At 43.6% G+C, this 12360-nt stretch overlaps 7 pseudogenes; all 7 read left to right on the forward strand.

Annotated features, from left to right (window-relative positions):
• Positions 1 to 239: 239 nt before the first annotated feature.
• LOC130305591 (U2 spliceosomal RNA) lies at positions 240 to 503 on the forward strand (annotated as a pseudogene).
• Positions 504 to 1969: 1466 nt separating this feature from the next.
• LOC130305587 (U2 spliceosomal RNA) lies at positions 1970 to 2232 on the forward strand (annotated as a pseudogene).
• Positions 2233 to 3699: 1467 nt separating this feature from the next.
• On the forward strand, positions 3700 to 3963 carry LOC130305592 (U2 spliceosomal RNA; annotated as a pseudogene).
• Positions 3964 to 5429: 1466 nt separating this feature from the next.
• Positions 5430 to 5693, forward strand: LOC130305562 (U2 spliceosomal RNA; annotated as a pseudogene).
• A 1475-nt stretch (positions 5694 to 7168) lies between these two features.
• On the forward strand, positions 7169 to 7432 carry LOC130305593 (U2 spliceosomal RNA; annotated as a pseudogene).
• Positions 7433 to 8901: 1469 nt separating this feature from the next.
• Positions 8902 to 9165, forward strand: LOC130305594 (U2 spliceosomal RNA; annotated as a pseudogene).
• Positions 9166 to 10633: 1468 nt separating this feature from the next.
• Positions 10634 to 10897, forward strand: LOC130305595 (U2 spliceosomal RNA; annotated as a pseudogene).
• Positions 10898 to 12360: the final 1463 nt, after the last annotated feature.

Here is a 12360-nt window from a genome sequence, read left to right on the forward strand (position 1 = left end):
GGCAAAAGCCAGGCTATGGATTGCATTGCTAAATGCTCCATCAGAGTGCAATGGTCGCCTGTCCTTTTTTTAAGTGATGATGTGGGTTTAGCCTGTGCTGTATGTATGTATGGGTGGCTGACTGCCACCCACCCAGAGAGTGTATGGGAGGCTGGTTGGCTGCCAGACTTCCTTCCATTCCTATGAGTAATGTGAGTGCTCATGAAGGGGACATGGTTGGGTCCACCCCTTTCCCGGTTATCCCCTCTAGGCCTTTTGGCTTAGATCAAGTGTAAAAAAAGAAAGGATCTTGCGACAGATCGCATCCTGAGGCACGTTTTTTTTTGTGTGAATACTTGCACTTGGGTGACTTGTGAGCACATACTGATACATACGTTCCCTATCTGGGGACCATAAATTAAATGGATTTTTGAGAAAGGGAGCTGATTTGGAAGCTTGCTTCTGTCGCCCTATGCATTGACCCGATGTGGCAGTATATTCGGGTAGTGAACAGTGCACCACCCCATTCCAGTGTTAAACAAGAAAGATTCTCATTTAATCCTCCGTGGGTGAGAATTTGAGTTTGAGAATTGGAGACCAAAATGATGAGTTGCACTGACTGGTTTATGAACGTCTATTCATTTAGCGTTTTAATGACCATGTTTGCACACTGATTGGTGTAAAAAAATAAAATAAAACTAAATAATAATAATCTAGCACACCTGTGCAGGTTTGACATGACATGACAGGTAGCTGTCTTGTGGGTGGTGCTGAATCCTGTTAAATGACGTGAGGGTCTCATGCCTATACACAAGGGTGTGTCATTGCTGTTGCTTGACCATGCATTGGTATCTGTGGTCAGTGAATGATAAAAACAAAATTTACCATCCATTGATGGATGGGAAATCCGCCATGAGGCATTTGTTTTTAGAAACTGCTGCTCACAACCAATGTTGCAATGGAGTGTCTCCATCTGCTGGTGGTATTGGAAAGGCATTAGTGCTATGACAGGGTCTGAAGAAGAAGAAGAAGAAGACGGAAAAAAATATATATAAAAAGAAAAAGAGAGAGAGAGAGAGAGAGACTGACTTAGTGAGCGAGTGAGTGAGAGAGTGAGAGTGAGTGAGAGTGAATGAGTGAGTGAGTGATTGAGTGAGTGAGTGAGTGAGTGAGAACAAATGAGTTAAAGCAAGTGAGTGAGAGAGATCGAATGAATGAAAGTCTGAATGACAGAAAGAAAAAAGGATGAAGAAAGAAGCATGAAGAAAAAAAAATGTATATGGAGTTGCTGACATGAGTGCAATCTACAAAGCCGTTGAGGCTGATCCTCATGGGAGGATTATTGCACCAGGACCCTTAGCACTTTTAAAATGCCATTCAATGCCACGGGCTAGATGTAAACTGCAGATGACCATGTTGTGGTAGTTACCATGGATACCCAAGTGATGTGTGAGCTAACACATAGGCCCAACAGATTCCAAGAAGGCCAGAATCACCAGCGGCACCACCATCGATTGTCAGGTCACCCGGATTCAGCAAATACCAGAGTCCAAAATGATGCAGGTTTATACTGTTAATTTTCAGTTTATCGTTACAGTTGGTGTTATTCCATGTCGGAAGGGACGCAGCTACAGCCAGTGGGGTAACTAGAGACAGGCAGGCAGCTATGTGCAACAAAGGTAGGCGTGTTGTTTTCATATGCAGATCTGAAATATTTTCTTATATGCAAGAGGAGGAGTGATGGGGGTTCAGGCAAAAGCCAGGCTATGGATTGCATTGCTAAATGCTCCATCAGAGTGCAATGGTCGCCTGTCCTTTTTTTAAGTGATGATGTGGGTTTAGCCTGTGCTGTATGTATGTATGGGTGGCTGACTGCCACCCACCCAGAGAGTGTATGGGAGGCTGGTTGGCTGCCAGCCTTCCTTCCATTCCTATGAGTAATGTGAGTGCTCATGAAGGGGACATGGTTGGGTCCACCCCTTTCCCGGTTATCCCCTCTAGGCCTTTTGGCTTAGATCAAGTGTAAAAAAAGAAAGGATCTTGCGACAGATCGCATCCTGAGGCACGTTTTTTTTGTGTGAATACTTGCACTTGGGTGACTTGTGAGCACATACTGATACATACGTTCCCTATCTGGGGACCATAAATTAAATGGATTTTTGAGAAAGGGAGCTGATTTGGAAGCTTGCTTCTGTCGCCCTATGCATTGACCCGATGTGGCAGTATATTCGGGTAGTGAACAGTGCACCACCCCATTCCAGTGTTAAACAAGAAAGATTCTCATTTAATCCTCCGTGGGTGAGAATTTGAGTTTGAGAATTGGAGACCAAAATGATGAGTTGCACTGACTGGTTTATGAACGTCTATTCATTTAGCGTTTTAATGACCATGTTTGCACACTGATTGGTGTAAAAAAATAAAATAAAACTAAATAATAATAATCTAGCACACCTGTGCAGGTTTGACATGACATGACAGGTAGCTGTCTTGTGGGTGGTGCTGAATCCTGTTAAATGACGTGAGGGTCTCATGCCTATACACAAGGGTGTGTCATTGCTGTTGCTTGACCATGCATTGGTATCTGTGGTCAGTGAATGATAAAAACAAAATTTACCATCCATTGATGGATGGGAAATCCGCCATGAGGCATTTGTTTTTAGAAACTGCTGCTCACAACCAATGTTGCAATGGAGTGTCTCCATCTGCTGGTGGTATTGGAAAGGCATTAGTGCTATGACAGGGTCTGAAGAAGAAGAAGAAGAAGAAGAAGAAGACGGAAAAAAATATATATAAAAAGAAAAAGAGAGAGAGAGAGAGACTGACTTAGTGAGCGAGTGAGTGAGAGAGTGAGAGTGAGTGAGAGTGAATGAGTGAGTGAGTGATTGAGTGAGTGAGTGAGTGAGAACAAATGAGTTAAAGCAAGTGAGTGAGAGAGATCGAATGAATGAAAGTCTGAATGACAGAAAGAAAAAAGGATGAAGAAAGAAGCATGAAGAAAAAAAAATGTATATGGAGTTGCTGACATGAGTGCAATCTACAAAGCCGTTGAGGCTGATCCTCATGGGAGGATTATTGCACCAGGACCCTTAGCACTTTTAAAATGCCATTCAATGCCACGGGCTAGATGTAAACTGCAGATGACCATGTTGTGGTAGTTACCATGGATACCCAAGTGATGTGTGAGCTAACACATAGGCCCAACAGATTCCAAGAAGGCCAGAATCACCAGCGGCACCACCATCGATTGTCAGGTCACCCGGATTCAGCAAATACCAGAGTCCAAAATGATGCAGGTTTATACTGTTAATTTTCAGTTTATCGTTACAGTTGGTGTTATTCCATGTCGGAAGGGACGCAGCTACAGCCAGTGGGGTAACTAGAGACAGGCAGGCAGCTATGTGCAACAAAGGTAGGCGTGTTGTTTTCATATGCAGATCTGAAATATTGTCTTATATGCAAGAGGAGGAGTGATGGGGGTTCAGGCAAAAGCCAGGCTATGGATTGCATTGCTAAATGCTCCATCAGAGTGCAATGGTCGCCTGTCCTTTTTTTAAGTGATGATGTGGGTTTAGCCTGTGCTGTATGTATGTATGGGTGGCTGACTGCCACCCACCCAGAGAGTGTATGGGAGGCTGGTTGGCTGCCAGCCTTCCTTCCATTCCTATGAGTAATGTGAGTGCTCATGAAGGGGACATGGTTGGGTCCACCCCTTTCCAGGTTATCCCCTCTAGGCCTTTTGGCTTAGATCAAGTGTAAAAAAAGAAAGGATCTTGCGACAGATCGCATCCTGAGGCACGTTTTTTTTTGTGTGAATACTTGCACTTGGGTGACTTGTGAGCACATACTGATACATACGTTCCCTATCTGGGGACCATAAATTAAATGGATTTTTGAGAAAGGGAGCTGATTTGGAAGCTTGCTTCTGTCGCCCTATGCATTGACCCGATGTGGCAGTATATTCGGGTAGTGAACAGTGCACCACCCCATTCCAGTGTTAAACAAGAAAGATTCTCATTTAATCCTCCGTGGGTGAGAATTTGAGTTTGAGAATTGGAGACCAAAATGATGAGTTGCACTGACTGGTTTATGAACGTCTATTCATTTAGCGTTTTAATGACCATGTTTGCACACTGATTGGTGTAAAAAAATAAAATAAAACTAAATAATAATAATCTAGCACACCTGTGCAGGTTTGACATGACATGACAGGTAGCTGTCTTGTGGGTGGTGCTGAATCCTGTTAAATGACGTGAGGGTCTCATGCCTATACACAAGGGTGTGTCATTGCTGTTGCTTGACCATGCATTGGTATCTGTGGTCAGTGAATGATAAAAACAAAATTTACCATCCATTGATGGATGGGAAATCCGCCATGAGGCATTTGTTTTTAGAAACTGCTGCTCACAACCAATGTTGCAATGGAGTGTCTCCATCTGCTGGTGGTATTGGAAAGGCATTAGTGCTATGACAGGGTCTGAAGAAGAAGAAGAAGAAGACGGAAAAAAATATATATAAAAAGAAAAAGAGAGAGAGAGAGAGAGAGACTGACTTAGTGAGCGAGTGAGTGAGAGAGTGAGAGTGAGTGAGAGTGAATGAGTGAGTGAGTGATTGAGTGAGTGAGTGAGTGAGTGAGAACAAATGAGTTAAAGCAAGTGAGTGAGAGAGATCGAATGAATGAAAGTCTGAATGACAGAAAGAAAAAAGGATGAAGAAAGAAGCATGAAGAAAAAAAAATGTATATGGAGTTGCTGACATGAGTGCAATCTACAAAGCCGTTGAGGCTGATCCTCATGGGAGGATTATTGCACCAGGACCCTTAGCACTTTTAAAATGCCATTCAATGCCACGGGCTAGATGTAAACTGCAGATGACCATGTTGTGGTAGTTACCATGGATACCCAAGTGATGTGTGAGCTAACACATAGGCCCAACAGATTCCAAGAAGGCCAGAATCACCAGCGGCACCACCATCGATTGTCAGGTCACCCGGATTCAGCAAATACCAGAGTCCAAAATGATGCAGGTTTATACTGTTAATTTTCAGTTTATCGTTACAGTTGGTGTTATTCCATGTCGGAAGGGACGCAGCTACAGCCAGTGGGGTAACTAGAGACAGGCAGGCAGCTATGTGCAACAAAGGTAGGCGTGTTGTTTTCATATGCAGATCTGAAATATTGTCTTATATGCAAGAGGAGGAGTGATGGGGGTTCAGGCAAAAGCCAGGCTATGGATTGCATTGCTAAATGCTCCATCAGAGTGCAATGGTCGCCTGTCCTTTTTTTAAGTGATGATGTGGGTTTAGCCTGTGCTGTATGTATGTATGGGTGGCTGACTGCCACCCACCCAGAGAGTGTATGGGAGGCTGGTTGGCTGCCAGCCTTCCTTCCATTCCTATGAGTAATGTGAGTGCTCATGAAGGGGACATGGTTGGGTCCACCCCTTTCCCGGTTATCCCCTCTAGGCCTTTTGGCTTAGATCAAGTGTAAAAAAAGAAAGGATCTTGCGACAGATCGCATCCTGAGGCAGGTTTTTTTTTGTGTGAATACTTGCACTTGGGTGACTTGTGAGCACATACTGATACATACGTTCCCTATCTGGGGACCATAAATTAAATGGATTTTTGAGAAAGGGAGCTGATTTGGAAGCTTGCTTCTGTCGCCCTATGCATTGACCCGATGTGGCAGTATATTCGGGTAGTGAACAGTGCACCACCCCATTCCAGTGTTAAACAAGAAAGATTCTCATTTAATCCTCCGTGGGTGAGAATTTGAGTTTGAGAATTGGAGACCAAAATGATGAGTTGCACTGACTGGTTTATGAACGTCTATTCATTTAGCGTTTTAATGACCATGTTTGCACACTGATTGGTGTAAAAAAATAAAATAAAACTAAATAATAATAATCTAGCACACCTGTGCAGGTTTGACATGACATGACAGGTAGCTGTCTTGTGGGTGGTGCTGAATCCTGTTAAATGACGTGAGGGTCTCATGCCTATACACAAGGGTGTGTCATTGCTGTTGCTTGACCATGCATTGGTATCTGTGGTCAGTGAATGATAAAAACAAAATTTACCATCCATTGATGGATGGGAAATCCGCCATGAGGCATTTGTTTTTAGAAACTGCTGCTCACAACCAATGTTGCAATGGAGTGTCTCCATCTGCTGGTGGTATTGGAAAGGCATTAGTGCTATGACAGGGTCTGAAGAAGAAGAAGAAGAAGAAGAAGAAGACGGAAAAAAATATATATAAAAAGAAAAAGAGAGAGAGAGAGAGAGAGACTGACTTAGTGAGCGAGTGAGTGAGAGAGTGAGAGTGAGTGAGAGTGAATGAGTGAGTGAGTGATTGAGTGAGTGAGTGAGTGAGTGAGAACAAATGAGTTAAAGCAAGTGAGTGAGAGAGATCGAATGAATGAAAGTCTGAATGACAGAAAGAAAAAAGGATGAAGAAAGAAGCATGAAGAAAAAAAAATGTATATGGAGTTGCTGACATGAGTGCAATCTACAAAGCCGTTGAGGCTGATCCTCATGGGAGGATTATTGCACCAGGACCCTTAGCACTTTTAAAATGCCATTCAATGCCACGGGCTAGATGTAAACTGCAGATGACCATGTTGTGGTAGTTACCATGGATACCCAAGTGATGTGTGAGCTAACACATAGGCCCAACAGATTCCAAGAAGGCCAGAATCACCAGCGGCACCACCATCGATTGTCAGGTCACCCGGATTCAGCAAATACCAGAGTCCAAAATGATGCAGGTTTATACTGTTAATTTTCAGTTTATCGTTACAGTTGGTGTTATTCCATGTCGGAAGGGACGCAGCTACAGCCAGTGGGGTAACTAGAGACAGGCAGGCAGCTATGTGCAACAAAGGTAGGCGTGTTGTTTTCATATGCAGATCTGAAATATTGTCTTATATGCAAGAGGAGGAGTGATGGGGGTTCAGGCAAAAGCCAGGCTATGGATTGCATTGCTAAATGCTCCATCAGAGTGCAATGGTCGCCTGTCCTTTTTTTAAGTGATGATGTGGGTTTAGCCTGTGCTGTATGTATGTATGGGTGGCTGACTGCCACCCACCCAGAGAGTGTATGGGAGGCTGGTTGGCTGCCAGCCTTCCTTCCATTCCTATGAGTAATGTGAGTGCTCATGAAGGGGACATGGTTGGGTCCACCCCTTTCCCGGTTATCCCCTCTAGGCCTTTTGGCTTAGATCAAGTGTAAAAAAAGAAAGGATCTTGCGACAGATCGCATCCTGAGGCACGTTTTTTTTTGTGTGAATACTTGCACTTGGGTGACTTGTGAGCACATACTGATACATACGTTCCCTATCTGGGGACCATAAATTAAATGGATTTTTGAGAAAGGGAGCTGATTTGGAAGCTTGCTTCTGTCGCCCTATGCATTGACCCGATGTGGCAGTATATTCGGGTAGTGAACAGTGCACCACCCCATTCCAGTGTTAAACAAGAAAGATTCTCATTTAATCCTCCGTGGGTGAGAATTTGAGTTTGAGAATTGGAGACCAAAATGATGAGTTGCACTGACTGGTTTATGAACGTCTATTCATTTAGCGTTTTAATGACCATGTTTGCACACTGATTGGTGTAAAAAAATAAAATAAAACTAAATAATAATAATCTAGCACACCTGTGCAGGTTTGACATGACATGACAGGTAGCTGTCTTGTGGGTGGTGCTGAATCCTGTTAAATGACGTGAGGGTCTCATGCCTATACACAAGGGTGTGTCATTGCTGTTGCTTGACCATGCATTGGTATCTGTGGTCAGTGAATGATAAAAACAAAATTTACCATCCATTGATGGATGGGAAATCCGCCATGAGGCATTTGTTTTTAGAAACTGCTGCTCACAACCAATGTTGCAATGGAGTGTCTCCATCTGCTGGTGGTATTGGAAAGGCATTAGTGCTATGACAGGGTCTGAAGAAGAAGAAGAAGAAGAAGACGGAAAAAAATATATATAAAAAGAAAAAGAGAGAGAGAGAGAGAGAGACTGACTTAGTGAGCGAGTGAGTGAGAGAGTGAGAGTGAGTGAGAGTGAATGAGTGAGTGAGTGATTGAGTGAGTGAGTGAGTGAGTGAGAACAAATGAGTTAAAGCAAGTGAGTGAGAGAGATCGAATGAATGAAAGTCTGAATGACAGAAAGAAAAAAGGATGAAGAAAGAAGCATGAAGAAAAAAAAATGTATATGGAGTTGCTGACATGAGTGCAATCTACAAAGCCGTTGAGGCTGATCCTCATGGGAGGATTATTGCACCAGGACCCTTAGCACTTTTAAAATGCCATTCAATGCCACGGGCTAGATGTAAACTGCAGATGACCATGTTGTGGTAGTTACCATGGATACCCAAGTGATGTGTGAGCTAACACATAGGCCCAACAGATTCCAAGAAGGCCAGAATCACCAGCGGCACCACCATCGATTGTCAGGTCACCCGGATTCAGCAAATACCAGAGTCCAAAATGATGCAGGTTTATACTGTTAATTTTCAGTTTATCGTTACAGTTGGTGTTATTCCATGTCGGAAGGGACGCAGCTACAGCCAGTGGGGTAACTAGAGACAGGCAGGCAGCTATGTGCAACAAAGGTAGGCGTGTTGTTTTCATATGCAGATCTGAAATATTGTCTTATATGCAAGAGGAGGAGTGATGGGGGTTCAGGCAAAAGCCAGGCTATGGATTGCATTGCTAAATGCTCCATCAGAGTGCAATGGTCGCCTGTCCTTTTTTTAAGTGATGATGTGGGTTTAGCCTGTGCTGTATGTATGTATGGGTGGCTGACTGCCACCCACCCAGAGAGTGTATGGGAGGCTGGTTGGCTGCCAGCCTTCCTTCCATTCCTATGAGTAATGTGAGTGCTCATGAAGGGGACATGGTTGGGTCCACCCCTTTCCCGGTTATCCCCTCTAGGCCTTTTGGCTTAGATCAAGTGTAAAAAAAGAAAGGATCTTGCGACAGATCGCATCCTGAGGCACGTTTTTTTTTGTGTGAATACTTGCACTTGGGTGACTTGTGAGCACATACTGATACATACGTTCCCTATCTGGGGACCATAAATTAAATGGATTTTTGAGAAAGGGAGCTGATTTGGAAGCTTGCTTCTGTCGCCCTATGCATTGACCCGATGTGGCAGTATATTCGGGTAGTGAACAGTGCACCACCCCATTCCAGTGTTAAACAAGAAAGATTCTCATTTAATCCTCCGTGGGTGAGAATTTGAGTTTGAGAATTGGAGACCAAAATGATGAGTTGCACTGACTGGTTTATGAACGTCTATTCATTTAGCGTTTTAATGACCATGTTTGCACACTGATTGGTGTAAAAAAATAAAATAAAACTAAATAATAATAATCTAGCACACCTGTGCAGGTTTGACATGACATGACAGGTAGCTGTCTTGTGGGTGGTGCTGAATCCTGTTAAATGACGTGAGGGTCTCATGCCTATACACAAGGGTGTGTCATTGCTGTTGCTTGACCATGCATTGGTATCTGTGGTCAGTGAATGATAAAAACAAAATTTACCATCCATTGATGGATGGGAAATCCGCCATGAGGCATTTGTTTTTAGAAACTGCTGCTCACAACCAATGTTGCAATGGAGTGTCTCCATCTGCTGGTGGTATTGGAAAGGCATTAGTGCTATGACAGGGTCTGAAGAAGAAGAAGAAGAAGACGGAAAAAAATATATATAAAAAGAAAAAGAGAGAGAGAGAGAGAGAGAGACTGACTTAGTGAGCGAGTGAGTGAGAGAGTGAGAGTGAGTGAGAGTGAATGAGTGAGTGAGTGATTGAGTGAGTGAGTGAGTGAGTGAGAACAAATGAGTTAAAGCAAGTGAGTGAGAGAGATCGAATGAATGAAAGTCTGAATGACAGAAAGAAAAAAGGATGAAGAAAGAAGCATGAAGAAAAAAAAATGTATATGGAGTTGCTGACATGAGTGCAATCTACAAAGCCGTTGAGGCTGATCCTCATGGGAGGATTATTGCACCAGGACCCTTAGCACTTTTAAAATGCCATTCAATGCCACGGGCTAGATGTAAACTGCAGATGACCATGTTGTGGTAGTTACCATGGATACCCAAGTGATGTGTGAGCTAACACATAGGCCCAACAGATTCCAAGAAGGCCAGAATCACCAGCGGCACCACCATCGATTGTCAGGTCACCCGGATTCAGCAAATACCAGAGTCCAAAATGATGCAGGTTTATACTGTTAATTTTCAGTTTATCGTTACAGTTGGTGTTATTCCATGTCGGAAGGGACGCAGCTACAGCCAGTGGGGTAACTAGAGACAGGCAGGCAGCTATGTGCAACAAAGGTAGGCGTGTTGTTTTCATATGCAGATCTGAAATATTGTCTTATATGCAAGAGGAGGAGTGATGGGGGTTCAGGCAAAAGCCAGGCTATGGATTGCATTGCTAAATGCTCCATCAGAGTGCAATGGTCGCCTGTCCTTTTTTTAAGTGATGATGTGGGTTTAGCCTGTGCTGTATGTATGTATGGGTGGCTGACTGCCACCCACCCAGAGAGTGTATGGGAGGCTGGTTGGCTGCCAGCCTTCCTTCCATTCCTATGAGTAATGTGAGTGCTCATGAAGGGGACATGGTTGGGTCCACCCCTTTCCCGGTTATCCCCTCTAGGCCTTTTGGCTTAGATCAAGTGTAAAAAAAGAAAGGATCTTGCGACAGATCGCATCCTGAGGCACGTTTTTTTTTGTGTGAATACTTGCACTTGGGTGACTTGTGAGCACATACTGATACATACGTTCCCTATCTGGGGACCATAAATTAAATGGATTTTTGAGAAAGGGAGCTGATTTGGAAGCTTGCTTCTGTCGCCCTATGCATTGACCCGATGTGGCAGTATATTCGGGTAGTGAACAGTGCACCACCCCATTCCAGTGTTAAACAAGAAAGATTCTCATTTAATCCTCCGTGGGTGAGAATTTGAGTTTGAGAATTGGAGACCAAAATGATGAGTTGCACTGACTGGTTTATGAACGTCTATTCATTTAGCGTTTTAATGACCATGTTTGCACACTGATTGGTGTAAAAAAATAAAATAAAACTAAATAATAATAATCTAGCACACCTGTGCAGGTTTGACATGACATGACAGGTAGCTGTCTTGTGGGTGGTGCTGAATCCTGTTAAATGACGTGAGGGTCTCATGCCTATACACAAGGGTGTGTCATTGCTGTTGCTTGACCATGCATTGGTATCTGTGGTCAGTGAATGATAAAAACAAAATTTACCATCCATTGATGGATGGGAAATCCGCCATGAGGCATTTGTTTTTAGAAACTGCTGCTCACAACCAATGTTGCAATGGAGTGTCTCCATCTGCTGGTGGTATTGGAAAGGCATTAGTGCTATGACAGGGTCTGAAGAAGAAGAAGAAGAAGACGGAAAAAAATATATATAAAAAGAAAAAGAGAGAGAGAGAGAGAGAGAGACTGACTTAGTGAGCGAGTGAGTGAGAGAGTGAGAGTGAGTGAGAGTGAATGAGTGAGTGAGTGATTGAGTGAGTGAGTGAGTGAGTGAGAACAAATGAGTTAAAGCAAGTGAGTGAGAGAGATCGAATGAATGAAAGTCTGAATGACAGAAAGAAAAAAGGATGAAGAAAGAAGCATGAAGAAAAAAAAATGTATATGGAGTTGCTGACATGAGTGCAATCTACAAAGCCGTTGAGGCTGATCCTCATGGGAGGATTATTGCACCAGGACCCTTAGCACTTTTAAAATGCCATTCAATGCCACGGGCTAGATGTAAACTGCAGATGACCATGTTGTGGTAGTTACCATGGATACCCAAGTGATGTGTGAGCTAACACATAGGCCCAACAGATTCCAAGAAGGCCAGAATCACCAGCGGCACCACCATCGATTGTCAGGTCACCCGGATTCAGCAAATACCAGAGTCCAAAATGATGCAGGTTTATACTGTTAATTTTCAGTTTATCGTTACAGTTGGTGTTATTCCATGTCGGAAGGGACGCAGCTACAGCCAGTGGGGTAACTAGAGACAGGCAGGCAGCTATGTGCAACAAAGGTAGGCGTGTTGTTTTCATATGCAGATCTGAAATATTGTCTTATATGCAAGAGGAGGAGTGATGGGGGTTCAGGCAAAAGCCAGGCTATGGATTGCATTGCTAAATGCTCCATCAGAGTGCAATGGTCGCCTGTCCTTTTTTTAAGTGATGATGTGGGTTTAGCCTGTGCTGTATGTATGTATGGGTGGCTGACTGCCACCCACCCAGAGAGTGTATGGGAGGCTGGTTGGCTGCCAGCCTTCCTTCCATTCCTATGAGTAATGTGAGTGCTCATGAAGGGGACATGGTTGGGTCCACCCCTTTCC

This window comes from Hyla sarda, unplaced genomic scaffold (genome assembly GCF_029499605.1).
Source record: "Hyla sarda isolate aHylSar1 unplaced genomic scaffold, aHylSar1.hap1 scaffold_1321, whole genome shotgun sequence".
NCBI classification, from domain to species: Eukaryota; Metazoa; Chordata; class Amphibia; order Anura; family Hylidae; genus Hyla; species Hyla sarda.